Here is a 24,380-nt window from a genome sequence, read left to right on the forward strand (position 1 = left end):
GACATACTATTTCTCATTATCAAGCCACTGCTAATAAAAATAATGCCTTTCTTCTGTATATAACTTTTGGCACATAGCACTCCTTTGAGATCAATAAAAGCCCTATGAGGTAGGCATCGTATTTCTTATTTTTCTGTAAGGGGACAGGTCACCAGCTTTCTTCTGACTTCTGCTTTCTCCTCATTTCCTCACAACACTATCCACCACCCTTTCTAAGGCTAAAGGATGTACGCATAATAATTCACTAACCCTCAAAAGATGTCTGGGTACACATTTACTTCCAGATATTCAAGTTATAGAAACTAAGTTACTATTAAGATGCTTTTCCAAAACGACTTAGTAGAATCAGGAAGAAAAGGAGTTTTGATTGAATTAGCCTGCACGCAAGTGATTTTACGCCAAATAAAAAGGAAATATTGCTTCCCTGTCTTATTCCTCAAGTCTGATAAAGTAACTTGAGGTTGCAAAGCATTTATTTGAAGTCAAGTTTCTTGAGCGCCTTCAGTCACGTTTTTGGCAATGTGGGTAAGGGGACAGAATAGCTGGGCCCTAGACACACAGCCCTGTGCCCAGAAACTTGCACAAGGTGGGGTATGGAGGGCAGTTAGAAAATACCTAACCGCCTTCAAGGACAAACATTCTGCAAATACATGATTCCAAAATGGTCAGCCCCTATCACCCAATTGCCAGTGTGGACAGTATTTTGACCCGATTCAAAGAAATCTATTGTACAAAACAAAAACAAAAAACAACAAAAACACTTACGATACAACTAAACATACACTGATGACATTAAAGAATTGGTTTTAATCATTTTAAAGTGATAATGATATAAAGGTTATATATGTTTAAGAGTCTTTGTCCTCTAGAGCTGTACACTGGAATTCGTAGGGATGAAATGATAAAAGTTCTGGAATTTGCTTAAAATTAATCCAGTGAGGCGGATGAGGGGGTGTGTAGATGAGCTGAATGAAGGGTAAGAGGAATTTATTTTATTCATTTATATATCATTTACTACATTAACATATGCTGGAAATTTTCCAACATAAAAAGTTAAACAAAATGGCAAAATCTAGCTTAGATGTCTGTAAAAAGTGCCATCCTATAATTTAAAGCAGATGTTGGCAAACTTGTTCTGTAAAGGGCCAGATAGTAAATATTTCTGGCTTTGTCTGTCCAGAACTTAACTTTGCATTTGCAGGGCAAAGGCAGCCCTAGACAACGCACAAACGAACAGCATAGCTGCGTTCCCATCAACTTTACTCATGGGCACTGACAATTAAACGTCATGTGACAGTCACATGGCAACATATACTATTCCTCTCTCGATTTAAAAAAAAAAAAACATTTAAAGATGTACACCCACTCTTAGCTCATGGGCCATAGGAAATGAGCAGCAAGCCGGATTCGGACCTGGAGAGCAGCTTGCGCACCTGTGGTGTAAAATCCAAACCTGAAAAACCGGGACAGGGGAAGGATTTCAGGTTTCAGATTTAAAAACACGCGAGACAAAATATATGGTGCAAAACAGAAAAGAATACACACACCACCTGGTGGGTTAAGTAGAGATCCAATACATTTTTTTGCACTTTGCTTAACTGCAGTGAAGTTTTCCGAGTAAGCAAACGCCAAACACCATAAACTGAATTTTTAAAACCAACGTCCCTCGGACACGAATTTTACCAACCATAGTATTTGCAGAATACCCTAGGAAAGCACTCCTGGATGACCCCCTTTATCTGTGCTCAGATATCCCGCCCAACCCGCGACTGAGAGCCCTAACCGGGACACCAGTACACTCTGGAGCATTCAGCCCACACAAAGCACGGCCCCCAGCGGGTGCGCGCCCTTACTATGCACCAAGCAGGACCTCTGCGAGGCGTACGCCCACACCCTGACACGGATAAGGTCTGGAGCTCTCGCCCCACACGGAGCAGGTCACCCTGACTTGGCAAACACGCCCTTATCCCACACAAAGCAGGAACTCCCGAAGGCCGCGCACCCTCCAACCAAAAGAAGCTGATGCCGTGCCCGGCGACACGCAAGCCACGCTCTTCATGGAGCACGTACCCACAGTGGGCCTCGCACCATCACACGGCAGGGGCACATCACCACCTCCCCACTCTCGCAGAATGCGGGCCTACACCCCTCAAGAGCAGGTCACCGACAGCGGACCGCAGGCCCCCACCCCACAGGGAGCAGGACCCACGCGGGCCGTGTGCTCTGAACCCGAATGGAGTATGATCCCACACCGCGGGACGTGCGACCTCAGTCTAAACTGAGCAGTTCCCTTCTGTGGAATGCGCACTTCAAGCAGACACCGATAAAGTCTGTAGTCTTCAAAAGCACGAAGCATGTCTCCCAACCAGCTGCATGTCCTCACCCTGGACGCACGGAGCATGTCCCCGCGAGGATCACGTGATGTCACCAACGCGGGTCCCACGCCTTTAGCCCTGACACAGCAGGTCCCAGAAGCCAGTGGAATGCCCTCACCCAACACGGCGCAGCAGTTCCTCGCGCTGGCCTTATACTGTTATAGCGCACTGAGAACGTCTCACCAAGGGCCGTGAACCCTCACACCGTACGCTTGGCCCACGTTCCCGCGAGTGTCACATCATCTCACTTCACAGGGAACAAGACTCCCGCGGGTCGTATAACCTCCTTCCGAATGGAGTATGCTTGTCTACCGCGGGAAGCACGCCCTGCCTCTGCACTGAGCAGGTCCCTACGCGGTAGGGACTCACGCCTCACCTGGACACCTACCTGTAAGGCCTAGAGACCTCACTCCGAAAGGCACAGCTCCGCACCGTTGGCCAGGCGCCCTCTCCCGGACATGTATAAGATTTGCAGCCCTCCCACTTCAAGGACCAGGTCCGTCCCCGCGGGCCGAGCGCCTTCACCCTTCAAGAACATGTCCTCTCCACAGACCGTGGGACCTCACCCACAGGCAGCAGGACACCAGCGGGATGCGTGCCCCACTCCTGAAGAACATGTCGCCTCCAGCCGTCCGCGGGACCTCAGCCCACAGGATGCTGGACACCCGTTGCGCGTTTTCACCTCTGAAGATCTGGTCGCCCCAAGCTGACCGCAGGACCTCACGCCAAAGGGAGCAGGACCCCAGGGGGGCACGCGACCCGAGCTTGAAGAGCATGTCGCCCCTAGGGGACAGCGAGACTTCACCCCACAGAAAGCATGAACCCGTGGGTCCCGCTCCATAACCCCTGAAGAGGAGGTCGCCCAGAGCAGAACGTTGGACCTCACCCTACAGGGAGCAGGACCCCCGCGGGACAGGCGCCCTCACCACTAGAGTATGTGGTCCCCAGCGAACCGCCAAATCTCATCCCGCAGGGAGCAGAACACCCGGGGGTCGAGTGCCCTCACCCCTCAGGAGCAGGTCGCCCCCAGCGGACCGCGGGATCTCACCCCACAGGGAGCAGGACACACGCGGGACCCGGGCCCTGCAGCCGAATGGTGCATGACACCCCACTGCAGGACGTGCAACCTCACTCTACCATTAACGGGTCCCTAGGGTGGGACGCGTGCCTCAAGGGGACACCGATGAAGTCTCTAGTCCCCCAACGCAGTAAGCAGGTCTCCAAATCAGCCACGCACACTCACCCCGCACGCAGGGAACATGTCCGCTCCAGGGTCACGTGATGTCACCAAAGCGGGTCCCGCGCCTTTAGCCCTGACGGAGCAGGTCCCAGAAGCCAGTGGAATGCCCTCACCCAACACGGTGCAGCAGTTCCCCGCGGTGGCCTTATACCGTGACGAACTGAGAACGTCACGACAAGGGCCGAGAGCCCTCACACCATACGCTTGGCCCACGTTCCGGCGAATGTCACATCATCTCACTTCACAGGGAACAAGACTCCCGCGGGCCGTATGCCCTCCCTCCGAATGGAATGTGCTCGTCTACCGCGGGAAGCACGCCCTGCCTCTACACTGAGCAGGTCCCTACGCGGTAGAGACGCACGCCTCACCTGGACACATACCTGTAAGGCCTAGAGACCTCACTTCGAAAGGCGCAGGTCCGCACCGTGGGCCGCGCACCCTCACCAGGACACGTATAAGATTTGGAGCCCTCAAACTTCACAGACGAGGTCCGTCCCCGAAGGCCGAGCACCTTCACCCTTTAAGTACATGTCTTCCCCATCAGAGCGAAGGACATCACCCCTCAGGTAGCAGGATGCCCGCGGGCCATGTGGCCTGCACCCTAATGGAGCATGATCCCCAACTGCGGTTCACGTGACCTTCCTCTACTCACAGGAATACGTCCCCCGCCTAAATCTCTGACAACCACTAACTGTTCTCCATCTCCCCTACGGAGGGACGCACGCCTCAAGGTCACATCGATAAAGTTTGTATTCCTCAAAAGCACTAAGCAGGTCTCCAAAATACCGGGCGCCCTCACGCCGCACGCACGAAGCATGTCCCCGCGAGGGTCAGGTGACCTCACCACGCTTAAGCAGATACCTCCTGCCGCACACACACTGGCACCCAGACACCTACAAGACCATCTTGTAACCACAATTAAATCCTGAGCTGCACAAAAAGCCTTCCCCAGAGAATCAGCAGCAAAGCAGCAATTTAGCTCAACCACAGAGCTCGAGTGCTGGTCCTCACAGGAAGTTCCCCCATTTTAGAAGTAAGCAAAGGACAACAAACTAGTTCCAGTGCAGAGTTTAAGTGGTAGGAACAGTAAATACTCTAACACAGAAGTGACAAAGTTCTGATATTAACCAGTAAAGGTCTAATGCCACCAAAGAATACCTAGAAGGACTGGAAGAGTATGAGCCTGTCTGCAGCGAGGCTGTGCCAGTACGAGACACATGATGGCACTGCTGCCTTAGGCTCAATGGGACTGAAATGGATGTTTAAAACAAGGAAAGCTCAGGCAGTTGCAAAGAGTGGCTGTACAGGAAACTGAGCAGGCTGCACGGTTTCAGGGAAGCCTCTCCTGAAAGCAGACAGCAGAGTTGGGAGAGGCTGGACCCGAGGGTTCTTCCCGAGGGCATGCCTTTAAGCACCGTCGCGTGAGTAATGGTCTTGAGACACATCTCTGCAGCGTGGGCTGTGGTTGAGGAAGTGTGAGCTACATTAAGTCTCATTTTCTGTTACCACTGGGGAGGGGTTTGCAAAGCACCTTTGTGTTTAGGGAAACGTCGAGGTTACAAAGAGTCCCGATGCACCAGGGGCTGGAAGGAGGAGGCGTCCGTTCCCTCATGTCAGCATCTAGGGATGCAAGTGGACAGCTCTGCTGCCGCGGTGACTCGGGCCCAGGCTGTGTCCTCCTGGCTTCTCACTTTCCTCCTTGGTGGAGGGCCAGTAGCAGGGCAGGTGGGTGGTGGTGTGGAGTGACCACGAAGCACAGCGTCCTTCGTTCCTCCTCACACCAGGCCAGCTCGGATACACCTCACCTCCACCCACTTCCCACTGGAAACTTGGGACATTGCGCCCAAGCTGCAGGGCAGGGCGGGTGGGAGACGTTGTTTGGACACAATCTCAGGACAAAGGAAAGCACACTGTGGCGGGCAGCCAGGTGGCTCCAGCACTGCGGGGTGAGGTGGGCTCTGGCCACGGTGATGCCTGGGCTGCAGGTCAGTGCAGACCAGACCCCGAAGCAGAGTGGCTGTGGGAATCCTGTTAGAGGGGTGTGTGGCAGCTTCCAGCCTGACGCTAACAGTGGAGGTGATCATGCCAAACTGCAGTTCTGCATCAAGTGTGCGAGTGGGTGCCCTGGAGAAGATTGCAGGAATAAACTTGCCTTCTGAGAGTGTGTATAGCTGTGTTCAACACGGATGCAGTCGTGTTATGCACAACATTTCTCCTATTGCTTCCTCTATTTGTCTGCATATTACACACCCTTGTCTATCCTGTTGAATAATCCAGCTAAGTCCATGCAGATGGCTGTGGGCCACCGTGCTGGGCCCTGCTGTAGCAAGTGGCTGGTCCGCACTCAGTCGGGTCTAGGCCCCCAGGGATGTTGCCATTCTCTTGGTGTGTCAGAGCGCTTGTGGTACGTCGCTGCTTTGTAGAGAGCGCTCGGGTGAATGTGCTTGCAATGTAAACATTTTCAGGGTTTACGAGGGAGGGTGGCACTTTATCTGCAGCCCAGCCTCCCAGGGAGCCTGTGAGTGGGACAGCCGTACTTACAGAAAGCCGGCCTTGTTTAACAGCACAAATCAGCAAATTCACTGTAATTGCAGACACTTGGTAGAGAATGGCCAATAGCATGTCTGACATCAACCGGCATAGTTAAAACTCCCAGGCGCCGTAAGTCTCTGTTACACGGAAAATATCCACCACTATCATTTGAGAGGCATTAATTGCTCTTAGCTCCCCAGGCAGCATTAAGGTCTCACCTTGTGTTCACGGGGCAGCTTCAGGCTGGGGCCACATGTGTGACACAGTCTTTTACAAAAGGGCACCGTGTATGCAGAAGGCCAGCTAGAGGTGCCTGGTATCTCTGATGAGATCTGCAGAACTGATTCTGTTTCACTGTCCCTAGGGAGGTCACTGAGGCCCAAAGATGCCAGCAGACCCCAGGCACCACTTCATGGCCTGACAGGTAGATTCCCGGTCAGGGCCCTACACAGAGCATACGTCTGAGCAGATAGTGGCCGCCTTGGGCAGAGAACACACTAATCTTTGGAGCCCAAGGGACACACCTGGAAGTTCCAAGTGGGGACCACTACTGGATCCATGAGGCCCAAAGTGAGTTTGGCGTCATGGTTGAAATTAGTAGCACGGATACAACTGTCCAGAAGGGCACAGCTGGGCCTGAGCACACTCAGGTGAGGACACCTGGAGTCCCATGCCTGTGTGGTGAATTGGGCGCGGGACCAGGCCAAGGCTGAGGCATGGGCACAATGGTTTCTACCCTGGTTCTCCACATGTCAGATGTTCTATGAGTCCAGCGTCCTTCCCCAATGAACCAGCTGCCCCTGGAGAACAGCAGCATCCCTGCTCCAAGGCTGAAATCCCTTCATCTTGTGGGAGATGTCGCTGGGCAGTGCAGGGAGCATGGAGCTGGAGGCAGAGTTGTGTGGAGGATCCAGTTTCACCATTGACAGCGTGCACCCTGGGACAGCGGCCCCCTGCTACATGCGCACCCAGGGCAGCCCCTCCCTGCTCAGCGGCACAGCCGCGAGGCTGCCAGATAGGGTTAGAAAAGTCCCAGTCTAAGTATGGCTGTGACGCTCAGTGCAGTCAATTATGCACAGTGTCAAGTAGTCGAGAGCACTCACACATCGAGCAAATGTCGCAGCCAGGCCAGACAGACTGTGACAGAGGGAGCAAGAGGCTGCTTCCTGAAGGTTATGTACATCAAGGCACAGCCCTCTGCTCAGGACGCCCCTGGGTCCCTGGGGACCCTGTAAAGTTACAGGGGACATACAAGGGGGGTGCGTGGGCTCCTTGACTCTGGGATCTGATTTTACTCTGTGTGAGCCTGCCAGGGCCACCATAACAATGTCCTACAGCCTGGGCAGCTTAAACGACAGACATGTATCACTCCCAGTCCTGGAGGCTTGAAGTCTGAGATCAAGATGTGGCAGGGCCGGTTCTTCCTGAGGCCTCTGTCCTTGTAGACCCTGTCATCTCCCTGTGTCCTCACATGGTCATCCCTCTATGTGTGTCTGTGTCCTAATCTTCTCTTCTTATAAGGACATCAATCCTATTGGATTAGGGCCCACCCTTGTGACCTCATTTTATCTTAATCACCTCTTTAAAGACCCCATCTCCAAACACAGTTGCATTCTGAGTCACATTCTGGGGTCAGGACTCCAACACATAAGCTTTGGGGAGACTTGGTGTACCCCATGCACCCTTCTTAGGGCTAAGATGTGTGCTAGTCCCTCTCACCTCAAGTCCCATGGGGTGATGTGGTGGCTTGGGGGACACTCCATGTGCAGGGATTGGAGTTCCAGCTGGGAAATCCACTGACACTACTAATCCCATGGTGAGGGGGCCAGTCCCCTCCTGAGTTGAGCAGTTCTGGGGTGTCTTCCATCAGGCTGTGTCACTTTGACCTACTGGGGTGCCCATGTGACCCGCCCAGGAGTGCTTGGCGTCAGGAAGCTAAGGGGAAGCCTGAGGAGGACCTCAGGGCCGTGTGACGTCCCCCGCAACAGACGCTCAGCAAACATGGGGACCCTCAGGAGCTGGGAGTTGGGGTGCCCTAGTCTGACATTTGATCCGGGAAGCCTCATGGGCCTGGGTATGCGATGCTGGGGGTGAGGAGTGTGTTGGGCAGTGACACAGGTGGGGGCTTGATGGGGCTGTGGCTTCAGGTGATGTGAGTGGTGGGATTAGATTCTGGAGGAGGAACCGTCAGGAGCACTAACGTGCAGAGCTGGGGCATGAAGGGGAGTGGGGGGTGGGGGACAGTCCCTATGTCTGGCTCAGAGTGACGCCCCGGGATAGGCACAGCAGACCCCATCTCTGTTGTCTGGACACCCCTTAGCCCCCAGGGGAGGTGGCCACTTGGTGGCTGCATAGATGCACCTGGCACTGGGGAGAGGAGCCCAGGCTGGAGGCGGCAGTGCTTGTGTCATCAGCATAGCGATGACAAGGAAGGGACGAGGGGACGTCTGTCACCAGCAGACCCCGAGGGTGGTCAGGGGCCATCCTGGCTGAGGCCGGTTCTGAGCTACACACGGCAGCGGCCTCGGTGGCTCGAGCCTCTCAGTTCAGACGCGTCACGCCTCTAAATCCAGCTGCTGTGAAGTTGCCATGGCGCAGGCTGGTGGCTCAGAGGGCTGCTCTGCTGTGCATCGCTGGGGTGGGGGGCAGCAGAAGCGCTCTGCCCTAGGGAGGGTCTAGCGGTGTCAGCACTGCCTCCTGGCTTTGGGACTTTCCGCACGTGCTGCGGTTTCCACGGTTCCCACTCTGCATGGCACTGTGTATCGAGGAGGCCGCCCCCTAACTCCAAGGTGTCCACGGCCTGTTTGGATGACAGAAGCAGGGCAGAAAAGCTGCTGCTTGAGCTATCCAGGGGAGCAGCTGGATCCCAGCCCTCTTCTCAGCCCCTGAGCCCACACCGGTGCTGCCGCAAACGGCCTGTTTATCTGACTCTCCAAAAAGTAAATAGCAGGTTTTCACCTGTTCCCAGCTGCAACAGGACTTCAGCAAGGCTTGGGGGGAATCCTGATCTCCAGGGACAGGAGAACTGGGATAGATTCTCTCCCCCTCCTCCATTTCCCAGACACCTGCAGAATAAAAGAGTCATAATTTTTTTTTTTTTTTTTTTTCCTGGAGGACCTCTTGGGAGAACTTAGGGGGAAAACATCAGGAAAATCATACTTTCAAAAAATAAATGAAAGAATTAGTTCATGACTCCAGCACCTTAAATATCATGAAGGAACTTCTGGGAACCAGCAGTGAGTGCTTGATGAGGACACGTGATTTCAACCCAGAGAGACGGTGAAACTTCGCAGCAGACTCAGAAATTACTTACAGCACGCCTGCGGCATCGCCAGGGCTAGACTGGGCTCTAGGTGTTTAGGAGTGTAAAGGGCAGTCTGCGCATGAGTTTCCAGGGGCTGCCACAACAGAGGACCACGGGCCGGGCAGCTCGAACAGCTGAAGCTTGAACAGCAAGGTGTCCTCTCTCACCGTTCTGGGGCACAAGCTCAAGATCGAGTGTCAGCAGGACTGGCTCCTTCTGAGGCTGTGGGGAAGAACCTGCCCCATGCTTCTCTCCCAGCTTCCAGCGGCTGCAGCGGCCTTGGCTTGTAGATGGCCGGCTTCCCCCGTGCACGTCTTTCCTATACCCAAACTTCCTCTTTCCGTAAAGACACCAGTCGTATTGGATTATAGGCCCATGATAATGACATCATCTTACCCTGATCGTCTGTAAAGACCCTATCTCCAAACGAGGTCATATTCACAGGTACTGGGGATTATGACTTTTGGGGGAAACACAATTCATGCCATACCAGTCTGCCTTTCAAAGATATACAAGCAATCACAGACATACATAATAATATCAATAGCTAACTTTTACTGAGTACTTACCATGTGCCAGACATGGTGCTAAGCACGTTACACTCATTCAGTAACCCTGCAACAGCTCTGTGAGGTAGTACTATGAGCTGAATTGTGCTCCCCCACCCCAGTTCATAAGTTGAAACCCTAACCGCCAGTAGCTCAGAATGTGACTGTATGTGGTCTCACAGTGATAAAATGAGGTTGTGTGTTAGGGCTGGCCCTAATTAAATGTCCTGTTCTTATAAGAGGGAATTTGAGCACAAAGAAGGGATGCTTGTGCATAGTGAAAAGACCACGCGAGGACACAGGGAGAAGAGGGCCTCACGAGAAACTGGCCCTGCCACACCTCAATCTTGGCCTGCCAGCCTCCAGGACTGTGAGAGGATAGAGCTCTGCTGCTGAAGCCCTGTTCTTGGTATTTTGTTATGGCAGCCCTGACAAACTCGTACAGGCAGGAACATATACTCTCCGTGTTCTTCTGACAAAGAAACTGAGGCACAGAGTGTTACCAACCGGCCAGGCTTGCCCTGCCCTCTCGCATTAAACAAATGACCTCGAAGTCCAAAAGCTGATGCAAGGATTGGAAGGTTTATTCAGATTACACGTATTCAACTAAATTTCTGACCAAGCAAACAAACAAAGAGAAAAGAGGAGCAGTGGGGTCCAGTTCAGCCTAGTCCCAATCTGCGGGGCCAACCTACTCCATTAACAAGAATTGATAAAAGCAGTTCTCCCCTTTGTTTTCAGCATAAAGAAGAAAAGTACCAACTAGATTTAAATCAGAAAAACAAAGCATAGCCAGGAGCCCTCCACGGTGCACCTGTACAGACGTGGATACAATCCAGCAAACAGAAGAGGGCCGGGAAAGTCAGAGAAACGTAAAGAGAATAAAGCATTGACTTGTCAGAACTTAGGCCAGGGACTCCAGGAGAGATCTGCCAGCAGCAGAGACATGGGAGCAAAATAGTCCCAGTGGCCACTTGCCTCTTGCAGCTGGGGTCCTCTCCGATGCCCTTCCAATTTTTGCCAGTGATTAAATTAGGTTCTCGGATTCCAAAGTCATAGAAATGAACAATGTACCCAGCAATAGAGCAAGCAGCGCTTTATTAAAAGAGGAGATGGACTTATGCATGAGGGGGGTAGCAACAGTAAAGCTAGCCCCCCCAGGGGAGCTGCTCAGGGTCTTTTTATAGGAAAGGAGTTAAGGGGTGGCAGGCAGCATCACAGGAGGTGTTCCGTTCTGTTCTTCCTGGTTGTGTCATGGGTGTATGCTCAGTAGGCAGTGCTATTCATCATTGTCACCCCAGGAGGGTCATTGTAGCAGTCACCTTGACACTTTGTGCACAGGTGGGAATTCCTAAAGCGGTCTTAGGTTAAACTGTAACTTTTACAATTATAGTAAACAAGCCTTGGGGAGGGGTTTTGCCACTCAGGAAATATCTGTTTCCTGTCTTATGTCAGTCTGTTTTGTCAGGGCAGCCCATGGGGTAATCATTTGCATGGAGGGGTCTCATGACTGAGGAGTGGAAAAGTAACAAAGTGTCTTCTGCAGGGAAAATGGAGTCAGTTTGGTTCACAGGCTTAGCCTTACTGTTTCAAGAGAGGTTTAGTGACTTGGCTCATGTGGTCAGGACCCGACAGGAATGAGGCCTCTGTCATTAAAGGGTTTGGGACCACCCCACCACTGAAGCCCTGCTCTGTAAACGTGCCCTAGATCCTGGGGCTGCAATTGCCCCCTCTGCTATGATACCTGATACCCAACCTGATGACTGGACCCATTGAGAAGAAGTTGGGGCCTTGGCCAACTGGTTTCCTGACTTCTTTTCCTTTTCTCTTGAGTTCCCACTCGTGTCTGGGCCTGGCTTTCGCCTCTGAGGCTACAGAGATGGGGGTAACGGGAGAGACCATGGGTCGCTGGTGGGGGTGGTCCCCTCCCGACCCATCCCTGTCTCCATCTCCTCCCCTGGTTCTCTCCCTGGGCCCAGGAGGTGATTTAAGTGGGACTTGGTTCCCGTGAGACCCTGCTGAGAGTCTGAGTTCCCGTGGCCTCCTGGACTCTCTCGCCTTCGGAACTGGGGACGAGGTACACAGCCCGTGCTGCAGGTTTGTGTGGGAACAACGTTTATTGGAAAAGGAGGCCAGAAGAACATAGAGGGGAGCCATGCGGGACATGGAGGGGATCTGTACCTGTCCATAGCCCGTGAGCCCTAAAGGAATCCCGGACCCCCCACATTTTCTGCCTCGTCTCTGGTCATGAAAGTGGAGGGTGTGTTTGATCACTTACATCTTTTTCGACACTCCTGGGGAAGGCAAGAGGTCAAAAGACGTTCTCTGAAGCCCCCTCAGTGCTGGGGCGTGGAGGTGTGTGGTGGCCACCTCTCTCTCTGTTGAGATGTGGTTTTATTGCTGGGGCTTCTCCCCTGTGTGTGTCCTCTGGTGTTGGACGAGGTGTGGCTTTTGGCTAAAGCCCCTCCCACACTCCCCGCAAAGGTAGGGCTTCTCCCCTGTGTGTGTCCTCTGGTGTTGGACGAGGTGTGGCTTTTGGCTAAAGCCCCTCCCACACTCCCCGCAAAGGTAGGGCTTCTCCCCTGTGTGTGTCCTCTGGTGTAGGATGAGGCCTGACTTGTTACTGAAGCCTCTCCCACACTCTCCACACTTGACTTTTGCAATTCTTGAGATTCCTAACCCCACAAATAATTTGCCTGTGTCCTCTGGACGCACTTTCTGGCCTGTTCTGGACTCTTCTTGAGAACTCCCCATTAGTCCTTTGGGTGGGCTTTAAAATGTGTTTGAAATTCTCCTCTGCTTTGTCCTTTTATATAAGGGGTTGGACCCTTCTTTGACCTCTTGACCTTCAGCCTTGTCATTCCAGCTGTGTGGATCAGAACGTTGCTGCTCCTGATTCTGACAAACTAGATGGAGATTCCCTGGCTGGAGAAGTTCTCTTGCAGATGTCCCTGGGAAGGTCTGAGAGGAGTGATTGTGTTCCACATGTTGCCTGAGGAATTTCTGACTGGAGAAGGCCAGAGGGCTTGAAGAACATGGGTGGATCTCTGGCTTTTGTTCTGCTGAAAGAGGAAGTTTTTGGTTAGGGGAGGTGTAGACAACACTGTCTGGGACATCTGCTTAGTTGTATGGTAAGGCCTGCTCCCCTAATCATTCCTCATGTGGTAACGCCTGCTGTCTCCCACCGAGTGTTCCTTTACAGTCTTTTTTCATTCCATTTTTTGTTCTCTACAACTTCCACAGAAATCCAGAAAGCCTAGGTCAAGGGCCTTGTCTATGTACCAGCCAAACCAGGGACCTTCAGTAGCATCAGAGGCAGCTTCAGTCTTTATACAGAAGGAACTGCAGTGACTTTGCCACACACACTACAAGTATCTTCTGGGTCATATCATATCGTCTTCTCCCCCTAATCTCTGGGTACTTTTCCTGATAGAGCATCTGCAGCTATTTTATTCTACTGAGAAATAATAACTGACTTTGGATTACGTAGATGGTGATAGATTTTGGATGTGTTGAACCCTCAAAACTCATGTGAAATTCTGATCCCCAATATGGCAGTGTTGGGAGCTGTTTGAGTCATGGGGGGAAGATCCCTCATGAATGAATTAATGTTCTCCCTGGAAGGTGGCAGTAGTGAGTGAGATCTCACTCTATTAGTTTCCACGAGAGCTAGTTGTTTAAAAGACCCTACCACCTCCCCCATCTCTCTTTCTCATGCTTCCTCTTGCCGCTTGTACCTGCCAGCTGCCTGCCACTTTCCACCATGAGTAGAAGCAGCCTGAGGCTCATGCCAGATGCAGCTGTCCCAGTATCATAAGCCAAATAAACCTCTGTTCTTTATAAACTATCCAGTCGCAGGTATTGTGTTATAGCAACACGAAAAGGGGCTGTTATGGATGGACTCATCCTTAGTGACTTTTCTTATGAGGGGAAAGGGATCTATAAAGTCAGGAGCCACTTTGTCTGGAGATGCACAAATGTAGAAGGCAGTGTAGAGTAGTGGTTAAAGAGCACTGAATTTGAGTTTCCCCAGTCAAAGACATTTAATTGAGGACTCTTGTGTACCTGGTTCTCCATCAGGAAGTGGGATTCAGAGTGGTCCAGTCCCCCTTGAGTAAAGGACTCTGGTTCCTGCTGCCTAAACTAGATTGTGAATTGCTTCTCTCTCTGTCCACAAATCATAAAATGAAAATATGTCCTTCCTTGGGTGACACGCCAAATATTCCTACTTGAGTTATTTCATTCAGTCTTAGGCCATTTCAAATTTAATAGAAAGTTCTGTTTTAATTGTATCCCTAATCAGACTTTTTACCTCCTGACTTCCACCTTTATCCAACCCACCATCCTCTCTTACCTGGAGTCTAAAGTGGCCTCTGATGGGATTACCCACTGCAGTTTATTTTCTGAAAATTAACCAAAACTCCACAATTGTTTCCATCTTAGGAAAATCCCCAGTTTCTGGGCAGGAATCATGGGCACTACATGTCCAGGCTTCTGTGTATCTCTCTGACCTCTGCTCCCTTCTCTGCTTCCTTCACCTGGGTGGTCTCAGCCATTCCTCAAACACCCTCACTCTCTCCTGCCTCAGGGCTGTTGCACGAGCTGCTCCCTCTGCCTGGAGTCCTTTGCCCACAACTATGCACCTCTCAAATGTTATGTCCTGAGAAGAAACTTCCCTGACCATCCCTTGTCACACCCTCCCTCCCCTCATGATGATCTCTAGGCTCTTTTCTGGATTAGTTTTCTTGAAAGCACGAATCACTGTCTGATATGCACATGCCTGTGCGTGTCTGCGTGTTTCCTTAATTCACGTGTCAGCTGCTCAAGAGCACATATTCTGATCATCCTGTTCTGTGTGTATTTCCTGTTCCTGGAACATCGTCTGGCACAGAGTAGGAATTCACGTGACAACTAATTGAAATAATGAATGAATGAAAAACAATATATGCATGTTATTTAGAAATATGGAAGAAATTAAGAAACAATTAAAAGAGCCAGATGAAACTGCCTTGATAAAAGAGCTGGTAGGTGCTTGAGACTTTTTCTTTGTCTCTAAGCCTGTCAGGACTATATGTTGTTATATATTTTTCATATAAAGAAGTTAAAAAAATAAAATAAGAACAGAAATTTCAAAATATAAATTGTCCCTAAGAGTCAAAGGCAAATGAAATGAATCCTTAATTTCAGAAGCACCTGATTTGAAATTTTTCCATCTTTCGACTGCCTTTTACTCTACTTAAGAGTTGTACCATGAAAATTCCCAAGGAGAATTCTTTCTCTTCTGTTCTATTTAAAGAATAATAGTGGTGCCCACCTCTCCCTGCTGTGAGCTCTTTCTTCCACTTGCTGTCCCGCTTGATACCCAGCTCCTGGCCATATTCATCCCCGTACCAGACCAGCAGTTCACAGCCCGGCCTGATGACCTGGCAAGTTCGATAGAAGATCTGCCCGTGGTATTGAAAGGCCACCAGGTTCTGCTCCTCATCATCCCGGGCACAGTTCACATACCTGGGGTTGAGGCAGACAAAGGGACAGAAAATAACAGGCAGTGAGTCTCCACTACCTGCCAGGGCCGTGTTGGGCTTGTCACCAGATGGTCAAGGCCCCCATGCTGTGACGGGCCATGCCGTTACCCTCCTCCAGGAACCTGCTGTTCATACCTAAGCCTCTTTCTCCAAGTCCTGCTTATGGTGCTCATCCTGCCTGGAATGCTTTCCCCCCCTTTGCCTACTTATCCATTCTTCAAAGCCCAATTACAAACTTACCTCCACCTTGATTGGCCATAAAATACTAACTTCTCACTTCTCTAAACTCTCAATCGATTTCTGCTGATAGCACAGAATTTGGTGTTTGATCAATCATGTACTCCGCTTCTGGATTAGCACACATCATTCTTTACTCAGCCCAAGTCTATCTTCTTTTAAGAGACCTTTCTCTAATCTCCCATAGTTTACCCAGGTGCCATTCACCTGCCTCCCTGGGTTTCCATAGAAACTTAGAGGTCCCTTTGTCCTAGCATGAAAATACAGAATAATAACAGTATGTCCATATTCTTATCTTCTAATAAAATGAGAGTCCCTCATGGAAAGGGGCTGGCCCATGCAGCACAGAGGCCCGTGACCACCCTGCAGCTCACTTCTCAGGCTTCAGGTTTTAATTTCATTGAAGCTGGCAAGATTTCCTGCCCTCACAGTTTAAAGGTCCCTTGTTTTAGGTTGTCTTGGCCTTGTGTACTTCTCCTATAATCAAATGTTTCACATCTCCGCGCAATAGTCCTCCACGAGGGCATGGGTTGTGTGATCTGTTCATGTGATGTACTCCATTTTCTAAACAAGAATATAGTAAGTGCTTAATAAATGCTGATTAGATCAATGAAAGTGCGAATCCAGCATCCCCAATGAATCTAGGCTCCTCAGCGTTTATTCTGGTGCCCCAATTTTGTCTATCATAGAGATTTAGTTTTTTCATAAAAGAAATGGTAATATTTATATTTTATCTCTTTTTTCCTGGATGTTCATTATATGAAAGAACATTGTAAGGAGAACAGAGAGTGTAAAATCCATCGAGGGAGGCATGCTGAGGAGGAAAGAAGCCGAGCTTGAGAGAGATGAGTGTCCCTGCTGGAACCCGAAACCTATTGGCCTTACCTCATCCAGTTGGCCCGAGATTTGTCCTTTCCATCCACATACTCAGAGCAGTTTCTCCCCTTGGTGATCTGAGTTTCAGAAAAATAAGTTAGTCATTTTGGGGTTGAGGGGCAGGTAATAATCAGAATTATTTTATTGTACTGTCATCGATGCATTTTGAGCCTGCATGGATTCAGCCGCCAATGGTGACACATGCTGTGTACTCCTCAGCATCATCTACACATCTGAGTTGATTTGTCCAGTCAGAGCTGAGGCCCCATAGGGAGAATGCACTTTTTCTGTCTCCGTGCCACTTTTCTCCCGCTCACCCTCTGACCTTTAAATAGGAGTTCCAGGTTCATGCAAAGACCACTAAGTACACAGAGCTAACCATGTTGCCAGTATCCATGTTCTAGCATGTAGAAGGTGATGTCCCACCAAAGGCACAGAAGGGATATAGGAAGCCAGAAGATGGGGTAAGGTAGGCCCTTCTCACCATCCAGGAGTAGCCACTGTTGGCTGCCTCTTCATCTTCTGTGATCTGGCCCTCAAAGGGGCCAAACTGCAGACCCAGTGGAAGATCGGATGCCTCATTCCATACTCCAAGCCTGGCCTCAGGGATGCCCGACGGCCCAATTCTCAGCCCAGGGGGCAAAGTGAGGGCTGAGCGGTTGGGATGCCCCTTGTCCACTGCACTGTCCTTTACAAATGTAGGGGGTCCATGAGCCACACAGCTGTCGATGAAGAAGTCCTGGCATTTCTCACAATCTGGAGGCGAGAGCAGCAGGGATTTGGAAAAGTATAGTGCATGTTCCTGGATATAAAGAGCTTCAGAAAGAGCCCAGCAGTTACATAATTTAGCCTCAATCCTGTATCCCAAGCCACCAGAGTAAAGGAATGATTTGGGGTCAAACAACAAGATAAAATTATTCTACCGGGATATAGCCTTCTCCATGAGTGGGCCAAAAGGGTCACTTACACAGGTAGTCATCATCCTGAGGCTCATCGACCTCTTTGTATGACCGACCCTTTCTTTCTCGCAGGCTGTACACCTTCACTTCAATCTCCTTTCTCTCGAGTTCTACATTGGAGAAGAGTAAGTGAGTGAAGTTAGGAGTCTGGAGTGTTTGTTTCTGTTTTTTCAGAAGATGTGAAATCTCTTACCATCAAATTATTATCTATCCTTCTACATACTCTGGCTCCCCACCCCTTCAGTACCTCTTAACTATTATTTCAGAGAGACTAAGACTCCACACTGACTACAGATGCATAAGTCAATTTTAGTTTCTGGATTCCCATGATCAGATTGAACCTCCCAAACTTTCTACTTACAAAACAGTTCATTCATGCATTTATTTATCCACAAAATATTTGTTGAGGGTGCATTACATATTAGGCATGGAACAAAGGCATGGATGTACAATAAGAAAATGTGGTCTCTATTATCACAGTTGTATGTATCAGTTCTTTTATATTTAATTTAATGCTTTTAAAACATATATGAGCTATATGTGTTTATCTTCATTTTACAGATTAGCTTTAAGGAGTGCAGAGAATTTATAATGTCTGCCCAAGGCCCTAATGATTCTGCGTGGATTAAAACAAGCGTGTGACTTCAGAGTTGGTGTTCCCACATGCTATTCAGTACAGTACCTAACTTCTGGTCTCAGCATAGTCCAGCTTAAGTGCAGGCCTATTGAAAGTCTTCGCCACATATCTAGACCATACTCATCAACTTTTCTAAAGGACCTAGAGGGGATAAAGTCCCCAAATTATTTTCTCTTACCCAATTTTTGTCTAGAGTGCCGTCTGGAGGTACTTGCTTCTGCAGGAGGGGACACTCGTTTCTGGGCCTTCTCTGAGTCACTTGTGTTCAGGAAATCTGTTGTTCCGGGCAATTTCTTCAAACTAGATTCATTACTTAACAGTGCCCTGGACATTCCCTTTAATGTGAGAGTCACATATTAAAAACCAACATACATTTATTTAGTTTCTTAGGGCTTGCAACATGTTTTCACATGTAGGAGTTTTGTTCAACAGTCCCTTGAAAAACCTGGAGTGTCTGAATACCAGAGAGAAAGGGAAAGGCCTGATTGGGTAGTGACTCCAGGACTAGAACCCATGTCTTAAGGCTCTTTTCTTTCAACTTTCTCTATATACGTTAGAGTGAGGGAGGGAGAATATTTTGGAATACTAGCAGGAGACTCAACCAGGTCTTTGAAAGAAGGAGGTAGGGGCTTATAGAGAAAAAGAGGGGATCTTCTATGAACTAGTAGACTTTTGATTGAAAGAGAAATGTAGAAAAGCACAGAGGGTACAACACACATCTAGAAAATGAACAGTGAGGTTGGGAAGAGAAGAAACAGTTGGTATAAATGTATGCAGACAACTAAGAAAGTGATGCTAAGAGTTGCAAACTGCCATAACCTGGAAGGAATATTTAACTTTGGAATTGAATGAACTGGTTCCTGTACCAATTCTACTTAAGGAAGGGTGTACTATTAGTTAATTCTACTCAGCTTTCTGATCCACAAATTGGCATGCATTCTCATTCTTAATGGTATAGTGAACATGAAATGCAATAATGTTCACCAAAGTGTTTTGCGAGTTGTTAAATACAGTGCAAACATGAGATTAATAATTTCTCTTATAGTCCTGACATCGATTTACCTCCTCAACCATCTCTACAGTTGAAATCTAATTCAAAGATATTATCTTCAGCATTACTTGACCCTGTTACACGTATTTTAATTTGCAAAACTTGGAATCATTCAGAAAACATTCAGGGGGCCCTCAGGGGCTCTAAGCCTCGCCTGGGACTCCTGAGAAAAATCGGGTATGAACCATGCTCTCAAAGAACTCACAATACAGAAGCAGCAGGCTAAATAAATGATTCGAAACAGCATGACATTTGCCTAATTTGGGCCCAGAGAAAGGAGTAGTTACTTCTTCCTACAGGGAGGAGAGTTTAAAATCAGTACCAGGATGCATTTCTACTGGATAGTGTAAAATACATGAAGTGCTAAGTCATTTTCCTATCTGTTGTTTCTCAGTCAAACCTCAAACTTCTCAGGGCCTGGAGCAACTTTCTCACATCTGAAAGCATCCCTTATGAGAGAGTAGGAACTATCTCCGCCTTCCTCTGGGACCGTGCGCAGTGCAAATTGATTGTATATTTGCAAGTTTCCCTCAGAGTGTCTTAGCGTATCTCTCACTTAGCACAGCAGACAAGAATTAGGTTGAAATAATCAGTCCGATGAATAATGTAAAGGTGTCCGGGTAAGGCAACATGAACTTTACAAAACACGAAAGCTTTAATGAGCTTGTAAGTACTTTAGAGAATGAAGGAGTATTGGATTAGACTGAACCACTACTGACTGTGATCTCAAACATTTCTGTAGCTCAGTTTTTTCATCCACAAAATGGTTATAGTTATAGTTGTAAGGTTTGAGTGAGTTTATTCATGTAAAATGCTTAAAATAAAGTCTGAAATATTGCAAAAATAAAACGAGTGGTAGTGATTATTGTTGCTCTTCTTATTAACTCTTAAAATGATGATGTCAGACATTGTGCTGAAGAGATCAGAAAAGGAAGGCAGCAGTCCTAGGATACTCTGCACATTCTCCTTCCCTTCCATGTGTTTGGATCTTCCATGAGGAAGATTGACTTGTCGATAGGATTTTTCAGTTACTCACCTTCTGGTGTTTACTCTGTCCCACTCTGAAGGCCGCCCGAGGAGGTTTGACTAAAAGGTGATGAGAAACCAGTGTTTTGGTCGGTAAATATTTCCCAGCTCAGAAGATTCTCATTAGGGACAGAGAATTCTGAACTAGAGTGACAATTCCAAGTATTATCCACGGGTGATTTGAAAACGGTTTCTGAAGTAACATTAAGACCTTTGCTTCTATTGGAGGCATTGCTAATTTTCTTAAAATGTTTTTTTTTTTTTAAAAAAGAGAACCCAGTGTCTTGGTGTTAACACCACACTCTCACCAACTGAGGTAAATGGTCACGCACCACAAAGCAAAGAAAACAACACCAAACCTCATCTCTGCTTCTTCTTGTGTTCACAAGGTTTCCATTACATTTATCTTTTAAAAAATGAATTGGCTTAACTTTCATGAAAAAACGCTAAACAAAACCACACAATGGAGGAAAGGACAGTCTCTTCAAGAGACGGTATGGGGAAAACTGGATCGCCATATGCAAAAGAATGGAGATTGACCCTTATCTTACACTACATACAAGAATAACATCAAAATAGATTAAAGGCCTTAATCTAACACCCAAAAGTATAAAACTCCAAGAAGAAGACATGGGAGAAAGACTCAAGAAATCGAATTTGGCCATGATTCCTTGGAAATGACACCAAAAGCATCAGTGACAAAAGCAAAAATAGACAAAGAGACTATGTAAAGCCTGAAAACTTCTGAGCACTGAAAGAAAAAATCAGTGGAGTGAAAAGGCGACCTACAGAATGAGAGAAAATATTTACAAACCATATGTCTGAAAAAGGGTTAATACCTAGAATATCTAAAGAACTCCTACAACTCAACAACAACAAAAAAAACTCAGTTAAAAAATGGGTGCTATGACTGGATTTTGCTCCTCCAAAATTCATATGTTGAAATTCTAATTCCTGGTGTGATAACATTGGGAGATGGAGCTTTGGGGAAGTAATTAGGGTTAGATGAGTTCATGAGGGTGGGGCCCTCATGATGGGAATAGTGCTTTTACAAGAAGAGGAAGAGAGAGATTCCCCCCAAGAGGTGGAAGCAACCTAAATATCCATCAACAAGTGAATAGATATAGAAAATGTGGTATATAAATACAATGGGCTATTATTCAGCCTTAGAACATAAAGAAACCCTGCCAATGCTATGACGTGGACAAACCGAAGACATTTTGATAAGTTAAAGAAGCCAGTCACAATAAGACAAATATGGCATGGTTCACTTATATGAGGTATCTAAAGTAATCAAATTCATAGAAACAAAGTAGAATTGTTGCCAAGAACTGGGGCAGGAGGAAATGGTGTGTTGTTGTTCAACGGGTGTAGCTTTAGTCATGCAAGATGAAAAAGTTCTAGCAGTTTCTTGCACATCAGTGTGTATATAGTTAATAATATCAAACACTCAAAAATTGTTAGGAAGGGTAAGTTGCCGTTGTGTGATTTCTCATAAGAAATCTCAAAAGGAAAAAAAAAAAAATTCTTGTAGAAATCCCACAAGATTTCTCGATAAGAGATGATAAAGTGACTAAGGGGGGGATCAACTGAGTGCAGATAACGATGTATGACAAACCATGGGGTTAGTCATGTCTTCTTCTAAGACCGTTGATCCAATGACTGAACTATTAAGACATTAGGGTTAGAAAGCTTTTTGGTGGATTTACAGTTCAATGAAAGTTTAGTTAATTTCCCGCTGATTAATTAACAATGTCTAGCAAAACCATTCTTTCTTTATGACTTTAAAGAATGGTAAACTTTAAACGTATAGAAAAGTACAGAGAATAATGCTGGAAAACATAAATCCACCACCATGCAGTCCCATTTCAACATTCTGCCACAGCTGCTTGAGATGTTTTTATTTCTACTTTTTATTTCAAAATTCAAAAGTAAAAATAAAACAAACAAAAAAGGTAACTATGACGCAGTGAAGCCTCCTGCCAGCCCTTCCTCCTTCTCTTGTGATAATAACTTCTGAGTTTGGTATTTCTTACTCACATTCAGATTTTTATACATTTAGCACTTATTACTGTATCTGTAAATAAAATATGTAATTATTTTACAGGTTTAAAACCTTTATATGAATAGCCTCTTACTGTATATACTGTATTGCACCTTGCTTGTTTGTTGAACATTTACGTTTTTGAGAGAACATGGTCTCCTTTGTTAACTCCTGAGATAAAGCCGAGACCTCAACCCAGGATGGTTTCAGGAGGTCACCTCTAATTCCTCCTGGCCCCTCACCTTTCTGTCGAGGTGTCCATTCTTCATCAGAATCCTCAGTGTCATCCACATGGTGCTTGGTCTGCCTTTGGTGACACAGGAAAGCTGGTTGAGAGGCTCCGACACCTGGAAAGAAGCCAAATCTTTGTCCTAAAAGGGAAGAGGTGAGAGGAGGAACAAAGGGTGGTGGCAATGGAAAGCACCACAAAGCCAGTGTGGCTCAGCGCGTGCTGGGAGAGTCTTGAAAAAGGTCAAGATGTGAGCTCTGCATGACTAGTGCCGATACTCAGCTGTGCACTGACAAAAAAAAAAAAAAAAAATGATGAAGAAGAACAAAATTACCCCTCCAGATTTGTCTCCATACAGAAGGGAACTGTGGGCCCATGCAGCTGCCTAAGAGAGAGCCAAAATAACACGGGGACAGAAGACCTGTTTTATATTTCGCAGGCCGGTCTGCAACCAGCACTTGAAGTTACCTAAATTAATCAGCACATTATCGTTCCTTCTCACATTCCTATAGTGAATTTTCTCCAGTTCTCCCATCTCTGCCCATTCTTCCTTGGAGAAGTATATGGAAATGTCTTTGGAAACATCTTTAGCCTAGAGAAAATAACATAGTTCATCAGTGATTTACTGCACACATCACAAGATCGAGTGGGGCCTTTTCTTCTGCCTTGTAATCTTAACAATCAGAACATAGGCTGGGGTCTTGCGGTGGTCTCTATGAAACAAGGATAAAGATGTTCGTTACCTCCCTCCCCAGATTGTGTTCGGTTTGAGAGAACACAGCATTTTCCTAGCTCTCCCCAACACAGAGAGTTTGATTCTAGTCTCCTTTTTGCCCTCATGTCCCAGACAGGACCAATTGTCCCCATTGCATGCACATGCACAGCCAGGGTCACACAGAGTTGCAGGCCACAAGTCTGTGGCCCTCCAGACACCAGCTGCTTGTCACTAGTACCCCCTCTCCATCCTTCGTACAAATCCTGCTTGGAGCTTCGCTCGACTTCCCCCACCTCTCACCATGGGCTTCCGCCCTGTTCTCCCTGCATCTCCCTCAGGGTTCTCCTCTGGGGAGATGTTGGAGCTCATGGTGCTGGGACAGGATGGCAGGCCCTGCTCCACCTCCAAGGTAGAGAAGGTCCCGTGAGTCTCCGAGCTGCAAGGCCAAAGCTCCTGTGGAAAGAGAGGTTGTTGAGAGGGGGCCACAGCCCAGACCACTGCCCAGAGCCAGGCTCTGTCTTCTCCACTTGGCCAGGGTGTCCAGACCAGGAAGTTGTGGGGACCCTGCAAGGACTGGAGGGCGTTGGGGAGGTCTGGGGGCTATTGACGGGATGGGGGGGTCTCTGCTGGCCATCACAGACCACCTAATGTAAGCTGTTTTGTTTCAGTTCCCCTGCATCTTGATGCATCTGAGGAAGGGTGGCAAAGGTGACTGAGGGTCAAGGCTAGGCGTCTTCAAGGGGATACCTGAGGTGTGAGGGCTAGGGGAGTCCCATGGAGACCTTGAGGGCCCCTGACTGGTGGGACTCAGGTTACACTGACCAGCGGGGCTCTCCTCCAGCGAGAGGAAATGAACATTTGTCATAGGAAGGCTTCTGGGATCTCCACCAGGAGATTCTGGAAAAGTCTGGGAGTAAAGCAGCCTGGATCTCTAAGGAGCAGCAATCCCTCAGGCTGAGGAGATTGGGGGTCTCCAAGGCCAATGAGATTTGGGATCTCTCAGGCTGAGGTTCTGGGGGTTTCTCAGGTCGAGGGGATTTGGGGTCTCTCAGGCTGATAGTATTTGGGTTTTTTCAGGACAA

At 48.2% G+C, this 24,380-nt stretch overlaps 1 pseudogene; it reads right to left on the reverse strand.

Annotated features, from left to right (window-relative positions):
* Window positions 1-8,702: 8,702 nt before the first annotated feature.
* Window positions 8,703-23,667, reverse strand: LOC134369026 (histone-lysine N-methyltransferase PRDM7-like; annotated as a pseudogene).
* Window positions 23,668-24,380: the final 713 nt, after the last annotated feature.

Source organism: Cynocephalus volans, unplaced genomic scaffold, assembly GCF_027409185.1.
Source record: "Cynocephalus volans isolate mCynVol1 unplaced genomic scaffold, mCynVol1.pri scaffold_35, whole genome shotgun sequence".
NCBI lineage: Eukaryota > Metazoa > Chordata > Mammalia > Dermoptera > Cynocephalidae > Cynocephalus > Cynocephalus volans.